Here is a 23,012-nt window from a genome sequence, read left to right on the forward strand (position 1 = left end):
AGCCACCCTGTTAGGGATGGCTGTTTAATTAACAGTCTGATGGCCTTGAGATGGGACCGAGAACCTGTTTTTCAGTCTAGCTTTGATGCACCTGTACTGACCTCGCCTTCTGGATGATAGCTGGGTGAACTGGCAGTGGATCGGTGGTTGTTGTCCTTGATGATCTTTTCGGGTGATGCATCTTGCAGACCGCACCACCCTCTGGAGAGCCATGCGGTTGAGGGCGGTGCAGTTGCAGTACCAGGCTATGATACAGCTCTACAGGATGCTCTCGATTTTGCATCCATCAAGGTTTGTCAGGTTTTTGGGTGAAAAGCCACATTTCTTCAGCCTCCTGAGGTTGAATAGGCGCTGTTGCGGTATGGGCGGTATGCATACTGAAGTGGGTCTAGGGTGGCCGGTAAGGTGGAGGTGATATGATCCTTGACTAGTCTCTCAAAGCACTTCATTATGACAGATGTGAGTGCTACAGGAAGTTATCATGTCATTTAGTTCAGTTATCTTTGCCTTCTTGACTACAGGAACAATGGTGCCCATCTTGAAGCATGCGGGGACAACAGACTGGGATAGGGAGCAATTCAATATGTCCGTAAACACACCAGCCAGCTGGTCAGCACATGCTCTGAGGACGCGGCTAGGAATGCCGTCTGGGCCAGCAGCCTTGCGAGGGTTAACACGTGTAAATGTTTTACTCACGTCAGCCACAGAAGGCAGGAGGGGGGCTGGATTTCTTTTTGTAGTCCATGATTTCCTGTAGACCCTGCCACATACGTCTCGTGTCTGGGTTGTTGAATTGTGGCTCCACTTTGTCCCTGTACCGGCATTTCACTTGTTTGATTGCCTTGCGGAGGGAATAACTACACTGTTTATATTCAGCAATATTCCCAGACCTCTTTCCATGGTTAAATGCGGTGGTTCGTACTTTCAGTTTTGCGCGAATGCCGCCATCCATCCAGTTTCTGGTTAGGGTAGGTTAAGTCACAGTCACATCTCCAATGCACTTCCTTATAAACTCACTCACCGAGTCAGCGTATAGATCAATGTTGTTCTGAGGCTGACCGGAACATATCCCAGTCAGTGTGATCAAAATCTTGATGCGTGATTTCTGATTGGTCAGACCAGCGTTGAATGGTTCAATTTAATGGTACATCCTGTTTGAGTTTCTGCCTGAGACGGTAGGAGCAAGAATGCGCCGTGGTCAGATTGGCTGAAGGGAGGGCGGGGGAGGGCTTTGTATGCATAGTCGAAGTTAGAGTAGCAGTGATCAAGTGTATTACCCTGGCGAGTACTGCAGTCAATATGCTGATAGAATTTAGGTAGCCTTGTTCTCAAATTTGCTTTGTTAAAATCCCCAGATACAATAAATGCAGCCTCAGGATATATGGTTTTCAGTTTACATCAAGTCCAGTTTAGTTCCTCGAGGGCCGTTGTGGCGTCTGATTGTGGGGGAATGTACACGATGACGATAACTGACGAGAATTCTCTTGGGAGGTAATATGACCGGCATTGGGTTGTAAAGAATTCTAGGTCGGGTGAGCAGAAGGACTTGAGTTCCTGTATGTTGTTATGATTACACAATGAGTCGTTTCTTTTCTTCTAGTAAGTTGACTATCGCCAATAGTTCTTCCAGGCTGTATGTAATATGACTTCAGATTTCCTGGGGTAACAATGTTAGAAATAATACATACATCTAAATACTACACGGTTTCCTAAGGACTGGAAGCGAGGCGACCATCTCTGTCGGCACCATTTTGCCTCAAAATAGTGTTTACAGATGTGGGTATATGGTCTGATATACCACTGCACAACGTGGAGTGCTAGGACACAGCCTTCAGCCGTGATATATTGGCCATACATTACAAATCCCTGTGGTGCCTTACTGCTAAACTGGTTACCAACATAATTAGAGTAAAAATAAATGTTATCATACCCATGGTATACGGTCTGATATACCACGGCTGTCAGCCAAGCAACACTCAGGGCTTCGAATCACTCAGTTTATAATAGAAGTCATAGAAAAAGTATGAGGGAGGAGTCAAATCAAAACACAAGATATCTGCAAAAGAGGAAGAGAGTCAAACAATAACACTTAATGAGTGTCATGTTCCTAGAATTAGGATCTCTGTGGTCATGTTGATTTCTTCTTAACGCTGTAGTTAGTTTCAGGACCTCTTTCACACTCTTTCACACAAGCGTGCTCGCTCACTAGATCAATTCCTGAATGCTGCTCCTGATCCCTGGTCTTTTTTGTCTCCACTCTGTTACTAAAGCTTTTATACCCCTGCCCAAATAATATCCCCAATGCTTTCACAGACTGTTCCCATGGACCAAAACAGCAGAACTCTCCCTCCTATTCCAATGGACCAAAACAGCAGAAATCTCCCTCCTATTCCAGACTGTTCTTATGGACCAAAACAGCAGAACTCTCCCTCCTATTCCAGACTGTTCTCATGGACCAAAACAGCAGAAATCTCCCTCCTTTTCCAGCAGCTGCTGAAATCAACGAGCACGCTGCGGAGCTCAGACAGGCAGCCATGCAGGCAGCCAGAGGAGAACAGGATTATTAGCCAGAGGACACTCTCCAGGATTATGTCTAGGCTATATCACTGACCCGTCTATTAAAATCATACAGATGCTAACGAGTCAACTGTTTGACATTATTTGGCAGAGTGCAGGGCGAACCGAAATGCCTGAATAAACCAGGGTTTTGGGTCATCATTGACATGTCATAATGTAAAACACTAGGGACTAACGACTGAACAGTTCCTGAGTATACGGCAGGTGAGATGGGTTGGAAGTCAAGCCTAGGATAAGGAAACTGGCATTTGAAAACATTGAGGCATACAGAGAAATAGGCTCTATAAATATACTTATGACAAAGACTGTTTAGAGGCGTTTTCAACCACAGAGATGTACACATTGATAGGAGTTCAGTATAGGCCTACTTTTTCCCAACATGATTCATGCCTCAGCTCTGGCTTCAACTTCATTGCGGAATGTGTCATTTTATTTTAAAATAGGCTACTATTGTGAGTAGTAGGCCGAATGTTTGTCCATTTCTCCACATTTCTAGGACCCCTTCCTTCCACACAACACACTGGAACCTCCCTCTTAGATTTCAACACAAAGCCTTACAGTCTTCTACTCTCCGGATATCAATAAGAAAAATCAAACCGGAGCAGGAAGTGTGTGTGGTAACAGAGAGCAGCCATAGAACCGGGGCAGTTCAGTTCAAAACACTCGTTTCCCAGACAGAATGGTTGGGTGCAACAGGAACTGCCAGATGATGATTTACATAGCAGCAGTACAGGTCATAAACAAATCATTTTTCTCCCAGACAGGAAATGAGTTAAGTGGAAAAATAAAATCTTGGAATGCCAATATTGAAAACAAATACAAATCAGAAAAATGGCTACTATAGCATGTAGGCTAAGGCTAGTCGACTGCTTTAGGGACACTTCCCAGGATCCATCACCTAATGTCACAGTTTGACATGCTTTAGGGACACTTCCCAGTGTTACCAACATGCATCACCTAATGTAACAGTTTGACATTGAACAATGTGGCTGATTAAATTCAACTCCACAACTTACGATGGAGTTGAACGGCGACTCGAGTGGGCGGACAGGAGCACCGACGTAACAAACCAAGCTGCTCATCCCAGTCTGAACAATGAGTCTCTGGTCTGTACTGCTGCTGTCTGAAGCGATTCCAGGTGGCCCTTTGGCTGATTCAGCATGTTGCTGCACCATGGCAACTGCCTGAACTGTAGAGGACATCTGAAGGGGTTTAAAAAGTAGTGATGTTGCTAGCCCGTCCTTATGGAAGTCACTCTTTAGGCTAAAGCAGACAGCAGTCGCTAGGCTATATGATAAGTTTGCTAGGCCAATATATCATAGGGTAGGGCCTTATTTGGTATTTCATGAGGATCCCCATTAGCTGTTGCAAAAGCAGCAGCTACTCTTCCTGGGGTCCACACATTAAACATGAAAATGCAGAACATTAAATAGACAACAGCTCAAGGACAGTACAACATTTTTCTTTAGGCACAAGTAGCCTACACACACCATCTAGGTCAAACAGGGGGAGGCGTTGTGCCTAGAGGGGTTTCTTTATCTGTTTTTTTAAAACCAGGTTTGCTGTTTATTTGAGCAATATGAGATGGAACAGAGTTCCATGCAATAATGGCTCTATATAATACTGTACGCTTTCTTAAATGGTGTGTTAATGTGTTACTGAGATGGTTATGTTAAACACTTCTCTATGCCTTGAAAGACAGCAAGTGACAACTGTGATTGTAACCCTTAGGCATATGTCTTGAATAAAGCTCAGAGGAATTAGGCTACTTTGTTAGTTAGGCCTATTACCAAAATAAAATATTATTTAGGCTATTGGAGGAAATCCTGTGGAATAATGAATTTTATGCCCCAAAGAAGCTTGTGACGCAAAGCTCGATTTAGACTTGAACGAATGACTACCAAAGCCAAATGTAGGCTCTCTCGCTTTAAAAAAAGCGTCTTTTTTTTAATAAAGAATGGGTTTTAATAAAACGCAACATGATAAAGACTAAAAGAACCAACAAATCATACAATAATTCTGGCAAAGCTTTAGGGCAGCTAAAAAGCACTTTTGTGCTAAAATATCAAAATCAGACCATGTGTAAGGTATGCTTATGCTACTGCTGATTGTTAATTCACCCTATAGCAGAGGCTCAAAAACACAAACAGCAACCCTCTCACTGGTTATGGAAGTGGCAAGCAAACGCATCCTGTTTTTCAGACACAGTCAGATGTAGGGCTGGGCGATATGGCAAATAAATTATCACGATATCAATATTTTTTTCATTCAATAACGATAATTATCACGATATGAATCAAACCGTGGTTAGAGAGTTGGGCCAGGAAACGAAAGTCTGCTAGATCGAAGGTAAAAGATTTGTCATTCTACCTCTGAACAAGGCAGTTAACCCACTGTTCCCCGATAGGCCGTCATTGTAAATAAGAAGTTAATTGACTTGCCTAGTTAAATAAAGGTAACTTTTTCTTATGTGAGCTCCACATAAAATCATACTTGAAGGAAAAAATTTCCTGTTTGTGGCCAGGGAGCACGTACCTGCGGTCAATTAAATTGATAAGGCTCTTGAAACATTCCTTTTCGACTGTGCTAATTGGTAGCATGTCCTTAGCAATGCATAATAGCATTTGTGATGTCTTTGTCTTTTCGATGTTTGCTTGTAGGGCATAAACACTGTCAGTGTTGACTGCTTCAGGCAAACATCCCTAGATTGGTATTGATAAACTCCCCTCAAGCACCAGCCAATCTCAAACTTCCTGCATGTTCCAAAGAGTGATTTTGCTTCAGATGTTGAAAAAGGTTTGTAGAATTACCAGACTTCGTGGCCACCCGTTTACGGTACAATTTGCACCGAACATTGCTCCGCTCTTTGTCAGACTTCAAAATGCCAAACCACTTCCAAATTACTGAAACAGTTTAACCCTTTTTATCAATAATAATTTTGCTGGAAGCTGCTCCTTCTCCATGGCTATCACTACCACTGTTTTCACCTACATCACTCATTTTACGTGGTTAATAATAGCTACTCCATCACTCGAGGTGCTAAGTGTTTTTTAGTGAGCGTATACCTCTACACGTGCATATTGTCACTTCTCCGCACGTTCCTGCTGCGTCACAGAGGTGAAATGGACTGCTGTACCTAATTATTCTATATCGACATTATCGAAAATGAATCTAAACATATATCAATATTGAGGGAAGTAATTACCTCGATAATTATTGAGATATCACCCAGTCCTAGTCAGATGTAGTACAAAACTGAGCGGAGGACGTTTGTGGATTAGCTAGGACTTTACACACCCCACCCCAGTCCCTTCTCTGCCAGCTGGAGCGGCAAGGGGAGAATTTTGGGCGGGAAAACTATGCCGATATTGTTTGCGATGAGACAATAGTTTACTTCAAATTGTCTTTTGCACTCTGTCCATAAAGCCTAAAGCTACATGTTAATAAGGTCAAACATTACTCAGCATAATACATGGCTTCTATGGAATGTTGAACAAAGTTCTAACAGTAATTGATTAGTCATGGTTCAGCAACCCCTCTACAGGAAACAATATCATGCATTGCTCCAATTAGGCTACAGAATTGTAGGTATGATTCTTCAGCTTTTCAAACTGCCTGAGGCCAAACAAGGGTCAAGAGGAAGTTTAGCCTACTCGGTTCAGTCATTTCCAGGTACAAATGGTCCATATTCACAAAACCCATCTGCCATAACAGTGACAGCACTGACTGAAGAAATGCTGCAACAAGATGCCTTGCGTTCCAACTGAAACAAAGCACACAGGCAGACATCAAAATGCCACGCTCTCAGCTCAGCTGTCCACGTATGTCTAACAGGCATCGTTTCACAATGGATGGGACAGTAATGGATCAGGGAGAGTAATGGATCAGGCGATGAAGGAATGTCTCAGTCTGGTCTGGGCACAACACAAAAATGCCAAGTTCTCAGGTGGTCCAGTCAGCTAGTTATGTTCCCATTTGTACTTCACTATTTATATTTCTGACAACTTTTACTCCACTAAATTCCTCAAGAAAATAATGTACATTTTACTTCATACATTTTCTCCGACACCCAAAAGTACTCGTTACATTTTGATGCTTAGCAGGACAGTAAAATGGTCCAATTCACATACTTATCAGGAGATTATCCCTGGTCATCCCTACTACTTCTGATTTGGTGGACTCACTAAACACATGCTTTTTGTAAAGATGTCCGAGTGTTGGAGTGTGCCCCTGGCTATCCGTAAATGTAATGTATAGGGTGGCAGGTATCCCAGCGGTTAGAGCGTTGGGCCAGTAACCGAAAGGTCGCTGGTTTGAATACTCGAGCTGACAAAATCTGTCAATGTGCCCTTGAGCAAGGCATTTAATCCCAATTTGCTCCAGGGACACTGTACTATGGCAGATCCAGCTGATCGTCCTTGCAGTGGCAGACTACATGTAACAACACCTGCACAGGATCGGTACATCTGAATATCACACCAGCGGGACAGGTACAGGATGGCAACAACAACTGCCTGAGTTACACCAGGAACACATAATCCCTCCATCAGTGCTCAGACTGTCTGCAATAGGCTGAGAGAGCCTGGATTGAGGGCTTGTAGGCCTGTTGTAAGGCAGGTCATCACCAGACATCACCGGCAACAACATCACCTATGGGCACAAACCCATCGTCATTGGACCAGACAAGACTGGCAAAAAGTGCTCGTCGCTGACGAGTCGCAGTCTTGTCTCACCAGGGGTCAGATTTGCGTTTATCGTCGAAGGATTGAGAGTTACACCGAAGCCTGTACTTTGGAGTGGGATCGATTTGGAGCTGGAGGGTCCGTCATGGTCTGTCACAGCATCATCGGACTGAGCTTGTTGTCAGCAGGCAATCTCAACGCTGTGCGTTACAGGGAAGACATCCTCCTCCCTCATATAGTAACCTTCCTGCAGGCTCATCCTGACATGACAATGCCATGAGCCATACTGCTCGTTCTGTGAGTGATTTCTTGCTAGACAGGAATGTCAGTGTTCTGCCATGGCCAGCGAAGAGCCCGGATCTCAATCCCACTGAGCACGTCTGGGACCTGTTGGATCGGAGGGTGAGGGCTAGGGCCATTCCCCCCAGAAATGACCGGGAACGTGCAGGTGCCTTGGTGGAAGAGTTCACAGCAAGAACTGGCAAACATGTTGCAGTCCATGAGGAGAAGATTAATGCACTTAATGCAGCTGGTGGCCACACCAGCTACTGACTGTTATTTTTTATTTTGACCCCCCCTTTCTTCAGGGACACATTCAATTTCTGTTAGTCACAGGTCTGTGGAACTTGTTCAGTTTATGTCTCAGTTGTTGAATCTTTTGTTCATACAAACATTTACAAATGTTAAGTTTGCTGAAAATAAAACGCCGTTGACAGTGAGGACATTTCTTTTTTTGCTGAGTTTATGAACATGCAAGGGTCGGATTAAGCAGGCAGCTAAATAACATTAGTGAGCACCTATATCAATTAGCATATTATCTCGCTAACTACTAGTTAGTACAATAGCTAGCTAGTTGTCTGGCTCACTCACTAGTAGCACTTTAGCTTTCGAAAACCTGTCTCAGTGGTTAGCTTCACCCACGGCAAGGAGTGTCAATAAAATTGACAAGATAGTCAAGTGACCCCTCTAACCATGGAAATAAATGTCTTCAAAGATGGAAGGCAAGCAGGAGGAGGTGAGAACAGGTGGGACCCTTCTAGCCAATGAGGGCAGATACATGTGAACTAGGGTTGGGCAGTATCCAGATTTTCATACTGTTTCTGTACCATACCGGAGTATACCATATACGGTATTACTGGAAGTACACACAAGAGGCACTATTATTTATTTTATACATTTCTTTATGCACAAAACAATTTAGGCAGCATCTTGATCCAGGCAGGGATTGATTGGTTACAGCAGAGACAAGAAGCTTGATCTTGTCATCTAGCCACTTAGCTAGAAAGTTCACAAACCAAATTAAAAGCTTGAGACCTGAGCTGGACATGACTACCCCGGTGTACAGTATATCACCTAAGCCTGGGTTGGAAAAACAGGCCATTAGTAGAGGACTCAAAATATATATCACAATATTATTTATGCGCTTAGTTGGCTGTACCTGCACCAATACTCCAGTACTTTTGCTTCAAAATGTCTGTAGCGTATGAACGTTTTGGCCTACAAACTTATGAACCACTGTATGAAAATGGGAGACGAACACGACCGGGTTCGTGAGACCCCCACAAGTGTCACGGGACTCGTTTGAAGGTAACCCACACAAATGAATTGAAGTATAGCGGAAGTTGTGCCAACAACAATATGAGGTTAAATGGGTATATTTCCTGAGCTTTCTTACATCTCCTAGATATTGGACACTTCAATATCTTATTCCTTGTGATTTATTATTTGCCATCTATGCATTTGTTTTTCGATGCTTCTCTATGGGTTATAGTAGTAAGGGTCCTAAAATTCCAAATAAAATATCTAAATGAGCCATGGTACGACCAACGTAAAACAATACCGTACGTTAGCTTAGTAACCCCCGGTGTTGGTTGGTTGTAAATTTGTATCTAGACCTTTTTTGGAAGTATATACCGGCCACAACGGGAGTAAATTAAGTTAGTTGCACAGCGAAACTCCATATTTGGTGATCAACGAAAGTATTTTGACATTATAAAGCTTGCAGAGCTTTCGGGGCGTTAATACGTAACGCACAGATACAGCAGGTTCAGTTGCCGATGAATGAGTTAGCGGCACTCATGTCAGGCTCATGACCAGAACCATTTCATTGCAGAAAATAACTCCGTATTTGGAAGTTGTATTATTATTATTTAATACGTTGAAATTGTAGCTTGGCCAGTGTTAGATAATGGACTATGGTAGCTAACTAGCTAACACACCATGCATGAAATCAGATTTGGGCTCACACGAGTAGGCTAGCTAAATTAGCAACATCACTACCTGCGGCTTATTCAATCCATGTGAACTCGCTTGACGGTGAATGATTCTGCGTCGCTAACGTTGGCTACCATTTTCAGCCACTATCGTTTCTTTATTAGCCACAAAACGGTTTTTAAAAGTTGACCGGTCACTTACACTTACCGGTGATTTCTTCGAATACCTATTTTGAATGAGAGATCCGACGTCTTTGCACCCCGATAGCGCCACTTTCACCCCCAACTTTCAATGGTACAACAACAAGTGTACCCCTCCCTCCAACGCAGTAAAAATCGTGTCTTCCATACACAAATGTCATTGGTTAGTATATAGGACCCATACGATATCGACCAATAAAACAGAAATTAGCTTCCTCTTTGGCCAATAGTGACGTTGAAACAGTATTGTGGGCGTGTTTCACGCTACTGCTGAAATGAATCCGGAAAATTGTTAAAAATAATTACATGATAATGGAGTGCAAGAGGTTGGAATTCATTTTTAATTTAGTTAATATCTAGTTTTTTCATGTATATGTATATGTGATTAAGGTACTCATAAAATGGCAAGATGTTGACCTATACGAATTATATTTAAAAATGTAGCAGTATTATATACGTTTTAAGTAGACACCACATTGCCATGGATTCAGACAGCTCTGGGGAAATTCGAATCCACTGTGTAAAGTAGTACTTCCTTTGTGCAATGCCAGCTCTATAATCAGGCTTTATAAAGATTGATTGATGTGCTCACAGGTATGTCAGAACATAGGCAGAGAACATGGCCCCCAGGGTTGCGATTTACAATGCAACATTCTCCACTATGGACATAAAAAATGACATGAACAGCCTTTGAGAAATATCAAGGCCATAGAGCATAACAGCTTGCCTCTCCAAGAAACGTATGTTGCCTGCTTACTGTAAAACGTATCAACTTCGTACACCAAATACCATGCATTCATTACAAACCATTATTATATGAGGCATCGGATCCTTGAAGTTGATGGCATGACATGACAGATTTGTAGAGCCAGTATGATGGCCATCCTTGCAAGTTCAAATCCCCGAGCTGACAAGGTACAAATCTGTCGTTCTGCCCCTGAACAGGCAGTTAACCCACTGTTCCTAGGCCTTCATTGAAAATAAGAATTTGTTCTTAACTGACTTGCCTAGTTAAATAAAGGTAAAATAAAAATAATAAAAAAGAGAGTGAGCTTACAGTGCCCAGGGACTTAAATACAACAGTATGTGTCGTCAGTTGGCGTATGTTTTACCTAGCATTGAATAGGAGGACATTTCGTTATTTGAATGATGGGGCAATGTGCATAGTTCATATCTTATCATACTCTGCTATATGCCTTGCTGTCCCTGGCACGTCTGGTGTCACCTGTGGATAATGCACCTACAGTGGCTCGGACGTTGGCCGGTTGTAGATAAATTCCACCAGAGGGCAGTCATTTAAAGCATACTGACCGATGGAAGGGGATACTTTGAGGCACAGGCACGGCATACTAGTCTATGTTTACATCAGTGGCAAATGTAAATATTGGTGGGGCAAAAAATAATACTACTGTGTAAGATGCATACAAGCAAAGTCATTACACAACACAACACTAAACAATATATTAATTTCACTATAACAGTGACAAACTGTGCCCACAAACTATTAAGGCCAACAGCAGTCCCACACCTTACCACTGCTACACCTGGCTATCAGCCAGTGGTGTAAAGTACTTAAGTAAAAATACTTTAAAGTACTTCTTAAGTCGTTTTTTTAGGTACCTGTACTTTACTATTTATAGTTTTGACTACCTTTACTTGACTACATTCCTAAAGAAAATAATGTACTTTTTACTCTATACATTTTCCCCGACATCCAAAAGTACGCATTACATTTTCAATGCTTAGCAGGACAGGAAAGAGGTCCAATTCACTCATGAACATCCCTGGTTATCCCTACTGCCTCTGATGTTTCGTTTGTAAAAGATGTCTGTGTTGTAGTGTGCCCCTGGCTGTCTGTAAAAGATGTCTGTGTTGTAGTGTGCCCCTGGCTGTCTGTAAAATATGTCTGTGTTGTAGTGTGCCCCTGGCCGTCTGTAAAAGATGCCTGCATGTTGTAGGGTGCCCCTGGCTGTCTGTAAAATATGGTTGTGTTGTAGTGTGCCCCTGGCTGTCTGTAAAATATGTCTGTGTTGTAGTGTGCCCCTGGCTGTCTGTAAAAGATGCCTGAATGTTGTAGGGTGCCCCTGGCTGTCTGTAAAATATATTAATTCAGCCTCATTTACTGCCTTTTTAAAACACATAAGACATTAATGAGCGAGCTAGGACGGACATAGTCAATATAACTATTTGTTCAGGACTTTTGAAATGTACAGCGAGAGAATTCAGAACATGTGACTTCTTACAGTATCCTCCCTGTACACCAAGTCAGATATGTAGGATAAATAAAGGGGGCATATAAGCAGACAATGAAAGCTCTTTCGATATTCAATGATTACATTTCTATAAAACAGGCTACACACAACACCACCAAGTCTGAACAGTACACAAAATGATGAGGGGAAAAGGGACCAAATCATTAGGGTGAGACACATGGGCTACTTACAGCTTACCACACAACATACACTTACGCTTTATGAGCTGCAGTATACTTATCTCCCTGGCATATGCAGCAGCATACAACACATTTCTGGACTCACCTTGTTGTGCTCACTTGAACAGGAATGTGGCAAGGCAGTCCTTCGTGGGCAAATTCTGTCATGAAACTTTGTCATCAAAGTCTGTCTGGATTTATGGTGCTTTCAAAACAACTGGGAACCCGGGAAATAAACAAGGTTGAATCATGATGACGTCAGTGATCTTCAGGTCGGAGCTCTAGAAAGAGACCCGAGTTCCTAACAGATTTTTTTTTAAATCTGTGTTTGCAAACTGATATGTGATACGTATTAATGCCAAAATAACATGCAAAACAGGCTCTGCCCCACCTACCTTGAATTACAGGTCACCCCTAGTTTACATTATCCCTAATCATCAGGCTAGATTGTATACTTACATCCTCTACATCCTCTACATCCTCTACTTCATAAAACATCATTTGGAATTTGTTGTCAATGTCTCTAAATAACAACATGCTTGTAACTTTAATCCTCTGGGGTGCTCAGCATTTACCACAATATGATAAAACATAATTGAGGGCTTCAATTCAGATGAGCTACAGCAATAGTGCATCAATTAGTTCCAATGCAGAAGACTTTGTGGTGAAAACTTGACATTGACATGTTTTGGCCTCATCAAGAAGAGGTTTTTGTCATTAAAAAAAGTAACTAGGCAAGCCAGTTAAGAAGAAATTCTTATTTGCAATGACGGCCTACCCCAGCCAAACTCGGACAACACTGGGCTAAGGGACTCCCAATCACAGCCGGATATGGTGCAGCCTGGATTTGAACCAGGGACTGCAGTGACATCTCCTGCACTGAGATGCAGTGCCTTAGACTGCTGCACCACTGGGAAGCACAGGTTGAGTCAGTTGTGTCCTGGAAAACCTTGTAGAACAGAAGTTATTCTTCAAATCCCAGACAATAAGGTAAGCAAAAAACTTGCCTGAAAATGCTGTCAGTGGGCCTTTTCGGCACAATTCATCATTCTAGCTAAGCACAGCAGTCTCCAATTTTACTGATTTGAATGGCCTCAGACACAGGGGAAACCTCACCTGTTTTTGGTTGTGAATTAAAGAAAAAATCCCAGTGTGCAGTATATTCAGATTACTCCCTGGTACATACTGTCCTGAATGACTTGAAAGAGTGATGAATGCAGATATTTTTCTTCTAATGTTTCATTGTTTTCCACCTTGAACATGGGAGCCTTTCACCAAAGTTTCTTGCTTTACTAAAGTAAGAAATGTTAAATGATATGTCCACATTTCCAATTGGTGGGTCCGAATATAAATGTTTGTAACGAACTGAGTAATAGGCCAACAAATGTATGCAGTGATCTAAAATGTCACATTGTTTTGAAAGCTGAATTCACAGCCCAAGTGTGTCTCTCTCTCTCAGCAGCTTGGCAAACGACGGCTGTGCCAGAGGGAGGACTCATGACAGTTTGAGAAATGAGAGGATTTTCAATGAGAACGCCCGAAAAGAAAGATTCTTCGCTGGGCTAGGAGGGATCTACAGGGTCATCCATTTGGGTAAATTGCTGCTGTAATTCAACCAAAGTGACAAGAAGGCGTAGTCTCTCACACCAATGTGTAGGATGACCGCTGTTCTTTGAAAATAGCATTTCCTGAAATAGTGTGAATTGATCCACTCAGACACACCAGGCTTCAGCTTGTCTTTTACACATGCACCAGGGTTTCCCTTAAGAAAATGTGAATTTAATTTACCTGCCATTTCAGAAAACTACCAGATTCTTCTACGTTAGGGCGTCCACTCACAGTGCTCAGAATGACAGAAATCACATTTAGATTATGGTAATGCGTTTAGGGCTAGGCGTACAAATAAATAATCATACAAATTATGGATATTAAACATTTAGGTACATGTAAGTGTCTTATATCAGTTGAAAGCTTAAATTCTTGTTAATCTAGCGAAAACATGCCATGCGATTGTTTGAGGACGGCGCCCCACAAAATATTTTTCCACCAGCACAGGTTTCATAAATTAACAAATAGCGATTAAATATTCACTTACTTTTTGAAATTCTTCCTCTGATTTGTCATCCAAAGGGTCCCAGCTATAACAGGTAGTGTCATTTTGTTAGATAAAATCCTTCTTTATTTCCCAAAAAGTCTGTTTTGTTGGCGCCATCGATTTGAGTTATCCACTCGTTCAACATGTAGAGAAAGGAATCCCAAAATCTACCCCTAAACTTTGATTCAACAAGTCAAAATATGTTTCTATTTACTCCACAGATACCCTAAAATGTAACCAAACTATAATATTTCTAATGGAAAGAAGTATGTTCAATAGGAAACAGATTTTAGCAGGTGAGTTCTGTCTTCATGGCACGCAAACATACATTTCCAAGACTGTGTCCTTCTACTAAAACTGTTATTTCTTATTCGTTTTTGAAGTTACAAGCCTGAAACCTTGAACATAGACTGCTGACACCCTGTGGAAGCCATAGGAATTGCATCCAAGGAGCTAATTTTCAGTAGGACCTTATACTTTCCATTGTAATAGGATGGTCTCTCAAAAAAAACAAATATCCGGTTAGTTTTTCTTTGGATTTTCTCCTCCCCTATCTATTGTGTTATATTCTCCTACATTATTTTAACATTTCTACAAAACAAAGTGTTTATTTCCAATGGTACCAATTATATGCATATCCTGGCTTCAGGGCCTGAGCAACAGGCAGTTTACTTTGGGCACGTCATTCAGGCGGAAATGGCTCCACAATGGCTCAGCTGCCTATTCTTGTGCATTCATCATTTCATTGTGTGAATGGTTTGCCCTTTGATAAAACATTGAAAAAAATATATTCCCCATTACATGTCACCAGTAGTAAATGAATCGTTAATCTCTGTAATTTGGTTACGTTAATTAATGTTTATTTATCGTCTTTAAAAATATATATGGCTAATGGAAACCGGCTAACGGAAACCCTGACACGCACGCACGCAGGCACACACAGACACTCTCCCGCACACACATGCACACACTATACTACACCCACCCCACACACATACACTATTGTCCAACTAATTGGTTTCTGTTTCTGCATCACATCCTTGACAGAAGACAGCCATTCTCAGATCTGCCAAGCATTTGAGACTCCAAAGCTCTCGTTAGGTCTTTCTGGGCATCTGATCTCATTAACATTATCATAGCCTCTGCTACTTCATTACCCAGACTCCCTTGGTAAAGAACACTCAGATTGACTGAATTTGTTGTTTGTTTACTTAATGCTTCCTCTCTCACCTCACACATAGAAATGGGAAACTAGAGGTGTGTTTGTGTCTATATGTGTGCTTGCACTGCATGTGGCTGTGTGTACACAGACTGCACGTGCATGTGTGTATGCATGTATTTGGGTGTGTGTGTGTGTGTGTGTGCACCTGTGTATGTGGGTGTATGCACGTTTGTATGCACGTGTGTGTGTGTGTGTGTGTGTGTGTGTGTGTGTGTGTGTGTGTGTGTGTGTGTGTGTGTGTGTGTGTGTGTGTGTGTGTGTGTGTGTGTGTGTGTGTGTGTTTGTGTGTGTGTGAACCTGCGTGTGTTATTGCATAGCGGCACACTTCCTAAGAAAACAGGCCATAAATGGTTGGGGCGGCTGGCTGTAAAGGATTCCTGGGTTATTGATGGCAACACAATCTCCCTTCATGTTCCAATCGATGGCTGGCCACAGCCAAATTATTGGCTTGGTGCTCTGTCAGAGATGGCAATAGCTGATAGGACTGGATGATGTGTCTGTGGTGCAGGAAAAGTGTAGGGAGGTAGAGGAGAAACAGGGAGAGAGAGAGATGAAGAGGAGAGACAGGGAGAGAGCGATATGAAGAGGAGAGAGGGAGAGAGAGATGAAGAGGAGAGACAGGGAAAGAGAGAGATGAAGAGGAGAGACAGATAGAGAAATATGAATAGGTGAAACAGGGAGAGAGAGAGATGAAGAGGTGAAACAGGGAGAGAGAGAGAGCTGAAGAGGAGAGACAGAGAGAGAGGGATGAAGAGGAGAGACAGGGAGAGAGAGGGAGAGATAAAGAGGAGAGACAGAGAGAGGGAGAGATGAAGAGGAGAGACAGAGAGAGGGAGAGATGAGGAGAGACAGGGAGAGATTAAGAGGAGAGAGAGGGAGAGATGAAGAGGAGAGAGAGGGAGAGATGAAGAGGAGAGACAGGGAGAGAGAGAGATGAAGAGGAGAGACATGGAGATAGAGGGATGGAGAGGAGATACAGGGAGAGAGAGGGAGTAATAGTGTAAAGATAGAGGTTGAAATGGCTCTGCAGTGTCACAGTCCATAATCTGATTGCACCCCTAATCCTCTGGTAATCTCTAATCAGATTAGTGTCAGACATTAAGGAAAACATTATTGACTTTAATAAGATAGATAGGCTAGGTAGACTTGTGAAGCTTTTCAATCTTATGCTGGAAATTAATCCCTAATTTGCGTCACTAAATCCTGGTGGCTGTATGTATATTGATCTATTTGTTGTGAGACCTGGATATAATTTGCATATCAAATTGACTGTCAAATCAGAGTAAAACAATAATCACATAAGATTATCAAGATTATAATTTTGAATCAGTTATTTCCTAGCAAGCTGTCTACTCAGACATGATTGTTGTTGTTGTTGTTGTCGTCGTCATGGTGCTTCCTACCGGTGGTGACGGTTACGGAGTTTAGTTTAGCTCATTCATTTGACTATTTTGAAAAGAAGCACACATAAAACTTGTAATAGACATAAAATCATTGAGGATACCAGAGGGCGGTCGTCAACACATTGGGGATACCAGAGGGCAGTCGTCAACACATTGGGGATACCAGAGGGCAGTCGTCAACACATTGGGGATACCAGAGGGCAGTCGTCAACACATTGGGGATACCAGAGGGCGGTCATCAACACATTGAGGATACCAGAGGGCAGTCGTCAACACATTGAGGATACCAGTGGGGCAGTCATCAACACATTGAGGATACCAGAGGGCAGTCGTCAACACATTGAGGATACCAGAGGGTGGTCATCAACACATTGAGGATACCAGGAGGGCAGTCATCAACACGTTGAGGATACCAGAGGGCAGTCGTCAACACATTGGGGATACCAGAGGGCAGTCATTAACACAGTGAGGATGCCAGAGAGCAGTCATTAACACATTGAGGATACCAGAGAGCAGTCATTAACACAGTGAGGATACCAGAGAGCAGTCATTAACACATTGAGGATAACAGAGAGCAGTCATTAACACAGTGAGGATACCAGAGAGCGGTCATTAACACAGTGAGGATACCAGAGAGCAGTCATCAACACAGTGAGGATACCAGAGAGCAGTCATCAACACAGTAAGGATACCAGAGAGCAGTCATTAACACAGTGAGGATACCAGAGAGCGGTCATTAACACAGTGAGGATACCAGAGAGCAGTCATCAACACAGTGAGGATACCAGAGAGCAGTCATTAACACAGTGAGGATACCAGAGAGCAGTCATTAACACAGTGAGGATACCAGAGAGCGGTCATTAACACAGTGAAGATACCGGAGAGCAGTCATTAACACAGTGAGGATACCAGAGAGCGGTCATTAACACAGTGAGGATACCAGAGAGCAGTCATCAACACAGTGAGGATACCAGAGAGCAGTCATCAACACAGTAAGGATACCAGAGAGCGGTCATTAACACAGTGAGGATACCAGAGAGCAGTCATCAACACAGTGAGGATACCAGAGAGCAGTCATCAACACAGTGAGGATACCAGAGAGCAGTCATCAACACAGTGAGGATACCAGAGAGCAGTCATCAACACAGTGAGGATACCAGAGAGCAATCATCAACACAGTGAGGATACCAGAGAGCAGTCATCAACACAGTGAGGATACCAGAGAGCAGTCTTCAACACAGTGAGGATACCAGAGAGCAGTCATCAACACATTGAGGATACCAGAGAGCAGTCATCAACACAGTGAGGATACCAGAGAGCAGTCATCAACACAGTGAGGATACCAGAGAGCGGTCATTAACACAGTGAGTGTACCATTAACACACAGTAAAGTCTGGGATGTGGCAACATGGTTATAAGATAAGATATAAAAAGCCTGAAAACAAATAGAAGAAAACATTTTTTTCATCATTGTAGTTCAACAGGAGGGGACATTCATATGGGCACACAAGACATCAGACAGTTTTTAACCTTGGCCACTGACGCCAAGTTCTTATGCAATCAGGCGAGGCATTGGAGCGTGGAGGCAGAAATGGAGCTTCAGGTGCCAGCCCATTCCGCTAGCATCTCTCTCCAGTGTAACCTCCGCACTCACAGAGAGAAGGTCTGGGTCCCAGATGGCACCCTATTCCCTATGTAGTGCCCTCGGGTCCAAAGTAGAGCACACCATAGAGAATAGAGTGACATTTGGTACACTGACAAGAAGCCCCGCTGCCTAGGTACAAAGACCTGGCACTGTCTGAGCAGCTCCGGGGACATGCGTCCAGCCCGACCCAACATGGCTACACTGCAAGCTTCAGGCTTCAGCTTGTCTTTTACACACCCAGGGTTTCCTTTAATGTGGCACCGGACAATGTGACCGGGAAGATTTGAATTGATCTGCCATTTGAGAAATGTATCAGATCCATATGCGTTCGGTGTATAACCCATTAGGACGTCCACGCACGTTGCTCAGAATGACAGAAGTCACATTTAGACTATGGTAATGCATCTTAACAGAACATGCAACTCATGTAATGAAGCAGACAATAAAACGTACTTTTCAAACATTTGCACAACATAGAGAATAGAGTGATATTTGGGACACTGACAAGGTCCCGGCTAGGTACAAAGACCTGGCACTGGGTGAGCAGCTCCGGGGGCATGTGTCCAGCCCAACCGACCCAGCACAACATGGCTACACTGCTGCACTCCTCTGGCCGCCGGGATCTGTCCTGCTTTATTCAGCAGCCCACAGTACTCAGCTAGTAGACTACACTGGTTAGATCAGGTTATCGTGATCAAATAGAACATCTTTCTACAGTTACGGTCTATGATGTGTTTCTCATACACACCTAAATGGCTATTCTAAAATGATATTAAAGGATAAAATGGGAGAAACTACAAAGAGAGGGCGAGAGAGGGTGATTGAAGGAGAGAGAGAGAGGTACAGTGAGAGCACAGGAGGCTGCTGAGGGGAGGACGGCTCCTAATAATGGCCATAATGGAGCAAATGGAATGGCATCAAACACCTGGAAGTAACCATGGCAACCATGTGTTTGATGTATTTAATAACATTCCACTTATTCTGCTCCAGCCATGACCACGAGCCCATCCTCCCCAATTAAGGTGCCAACCAACCTCCTGTGAATGAGAATGGTGGAGAGAGGTAGAGAGGGAAGGAGAGTGAGAAAAGGTAGAGAGAAAGAGAGAACTAAAGTTAGAGAGGAATGAGAGGTAGAGGGAAACATAGCTACACCTTCCCTAATCATAGGGGATCAAACACATCTCAATGTGTTTGTAACCCTAGGCATCTTCCTGGTCTGTCTATAAGTGAAACATGTCCAGAAAAGTCCGTTGTGTGAAGTTGTAAATTACCAAAAGGATGTGGCATTGCATCTTATATTGCCATTGCTTGTATATTACCACAAGTTGTCTTTGTCATTTAAACCTGAGAGGTAAAGAGAAAGAGGAAGAGCGAGAGAGAGAGAAGGAGATAGAGAGTTCAAATGTGCGCCGAATTCAACAGGTGTAGACCATACAGTGAAATGCATACTTACAGGCCATAACCATAGGTATTAGGTGAACAATAGATAAGTAAAGAAATCAAAAAACAACAGTAAAAAGACAGTGAAAAATAGCAGTAGCAAGGCTATATACAGTAGTGAGTCTATAACAGTAGCAAGGCTATATACAGTAGTGAGTCTATAACAGTAGCAAGGCTATATACAGTAGTGAGTCTATAACAGTAGCAAGGCTATATACAGTAGTGAGTCTATAACAGTAGCAAGGCTATATAAAGTAGTGAGTCTATAACAGTAGCAAGGCTATATACAGTAGTGAGTCTATAACAGTAGCAAGGCTATATACAGTAGTGAGTCTATAACAGTAGCAAGGCTATATACAGTAGTGAGTCTATAACAGTAGCAAGGCTATATACAGTAGTGAGTCTATAACAGTAGCAAGGCTATATACAGTAGTGAGTCTATAACAGTAGCAAGGCTATATACAGTAGTGAGTCTATAACAGTAGCAAGGCTATATACAGTAGTGAGTCTATAACAGTAGCAAGGCTATATACAGTAGTGAGTCTATAACAGTGGCAAGGCTATGCACAGTAGTGAGTCTATAACAGTAGCAAGGCTATCTATATACAGTAGTGAGTCTATAACAGTAGCAAGGCTATATACAGTAGTGAGTCTATAACAGTAGCAAGGCTATATACAGGCACTGGTTAGTCAGGCTGATTGAGGTAGTATATACATGTAGGTACTGTATGGTTAAAGTGACTATGTATATATGATAAACAGAGAGTACCAGTAGTGTAAAAGAGGTGTTGGTGGGTGGCGGGACACAATGCAGACAGTCTGGGTAGCCAATGTGCGGGGGCACTGGTTAGTCGGGCTAATTGAGGTAGTATGTACATGAATGTATAGTTAAAGTGACTATGCATATATGATAAACAGAGAGTAGCAGCGTAATAGAGGGGTTGGGGAGGACACACAATGCAAATAGTCTGGGTAGCCATTTGGTTACCTGTTCAGGAGTCTTATGGCTTGGGGGTAAAAGCTTTTGAGAAACCTCGACACCAGGACTTGGACTTGGTGCTCCGGTATCGCTTGCCATGCGGTAGTAGAGAGAACAGTCTATGACTGGTGACTGGGGTGGCTGTGGTCTTTGACAATTTTTAGAGCCTTCCTCTGACAACACCTGGTGTCGAGGTCCTGGATGGCGGGCAGCTTTGCTCCAGTGATGTACTGGGCCGTACGGACTACCCTCTGTAGTGCCTTGCGGTCGGAGGCCGAGCAGTTGCGGTACCAGGCAATGATGTAACCAGATACTCCTGATGTTGCAGCTGTAGAACCTTATGAGGATCTGAGGACCCATGCCAAATATTTTTTGTTTCCTGAGGGGGAATAGGCTTTGTCCGGCCCTCTTCACAACTGTATTGGTGTGTTTGGACCATTCTAGTTTGTTGGTGATGCTCTCAACCTACTCCACTACAGCCCCGTCAATGAGAATGATGCTCTCATGCATGCCTCAGTGTGACTCCGTTTCTATGTTATCTTTGGTTCCAGCCTATTAAGAATTAAGGCATATGCTTCCTTCCCTTCCAGGCTCTTGGCAGCACTTGTCCCTTTCAGTTTTTCAGGGCTAAATCACATCTAGTGGTGTGTTCCTCTCAAGCACTTCAGTCTTTCTTCTGAAACGTGAAACTCCAAAAATAAGGAGAACATTAAAAGATGCAAAATGGAGAAGACGATGTCCGGTTACAAACATCTTAGATTATTTCTTGCCAGAGGTTGCATCAGTATTCTGTAGACGGGAGAGAGACATGATTGTACTGGTGATTAGGTGTTTGTTTTAGTAACGAAGCATTAACTATTGACTTAGTTGAATGTTAGTTTGACGAGAACTACTATTTTTTTCACACAGTCATCTTGACTTTCACAAGAGATAATATTGAGCAAATTCTATGACTTCTTAGCTTGCGGTGTCATTATAACTCTCATGTATTTGAAACGTAAACATTTTTATCTCCATGACATGATGGAACATATAATGGCAGACAACACAGGGAAACATGAATATTCTCTCTTTTAGTGAATAATACATGAAGGATTTTTATTTGATTTATTTTTTAAGAATGGTGCCGGATTGGATGGCTGCCGTTTTACAGGCTCCTAATCAACTGTGCTATTTTGATTTATTTATTTTTTAAAACTTATTTTGTACATAATGTTGCTGCTACCATCTCTTAGGAACAAAAATAACTTCTGGACATCAGAACAGCGATTACTCACCTGGAATTTGACAAAGATTTTTTCTTTAAGAAGTTTGACATGAAGGATATACTGCTTTCTCGGGAGCGGGCCCAAATCCCCCTCATTTGTGTGAAGAAAAGATAGAGTATGTGCACTAGATCTATAACACAATAGATCTGGTAAAATATATATTTTTTAAACAACCTTTTTTGTATTTTTTTTGTACCATCATCTTTGAAATGCAAGAGAAAGGCCATAATGTATTATTCCAGCCCCATGGCAATTTAGATTTTGGCCACCAGATGGCAGCAGTGTATGTTCAAAGTTTTAGAGTGACCCAATGAACCATTGTATTTCAGTTCAAAATGTTGTATCAAGACTCCCCAAATGTGCCTAATTTGTTTATTAACAGCTTTTCATGTTCAAAATTGTGCTTTCTCAAACAATGGCATGGTATTCTTTCACTGTAATAGCTACTTAAATTGGACAGTGCAGTTAGATGAACAAGAATTTGAGCTTTTTGCCAATATCAGATATGTCTATGTCCTGGGAAATGTTCTTGTTATTTACAACCTCATGTTAATTGCATTAGCCTAAGTTAGCTCAACCGTCCCGTGGAAGGGACACCGATCCCGAAGAAATTTTAAATCCATTTTACCTCATTTCTACCAGCATGTCACATGTGCAATCAGAGGGATAAAACTCTTGACCACCTTTAGTCCACACACAGAGACGTATACAAAGTATACGTATACAAAGATTAGACGGATTACCAGGATGTGTACTCACATCAACACCATCATCCTGAACACACTAGACCCACTCCAATTCGCATACCGCCCCAACAGATCCACAGATGATGCAATCTCAATCGCACTCCACACTG

The 23,012-nt window shown here is 42.5% G+C and overlaps 1 protein-coding gene across 9 annotated transcripts in view; it reads right to left on the reverse strand.

Annotated features, from left to right (window-relative positions):
• LOC109866584 (protein FAM49A) overlaps positions 1 to 9,844 on the reverse strand; it is a 46,408-nt gene extending 36,564 nt beyond the window's left edge. For 4 of the 9 annotated variants that reach the window (XM_020455320.2, XM_020455326.2, XM_020455325.2 and 1 more), the window contains exon 1: positions 9,681 to 9,812. The gene's annotated coding sequence lies outside the window, so the exon portion shown is untranslated. Of the gene's footprint in view, positions 1 to 9,674 lie in introns of all 9 variants that reach the window. The other 5 variants (XM_020455327.2, XM_031800436.1, XM_031800438.1 and 2 more) reach the window with 5 other exon arrangements.
• Between the last annotated feature and the right edge of the window lie 13,168 nt (positions 9,845 to 23,012).

This window comes from Oncorhynchus kisutch, linkage group LG21, assembly GCF_002021735.2.
Source record: "Oncorhynchus kisutch isolate 150728-3 linkage group LG21, Okis_V2, whole genome shotgun sequence".
NCBI lineage: Eukaryota > Metazoa > Chordata > Actinopteri > Salmoniformes > Salmonidae > Oncorhynchus > Oncorhynchus kisutch.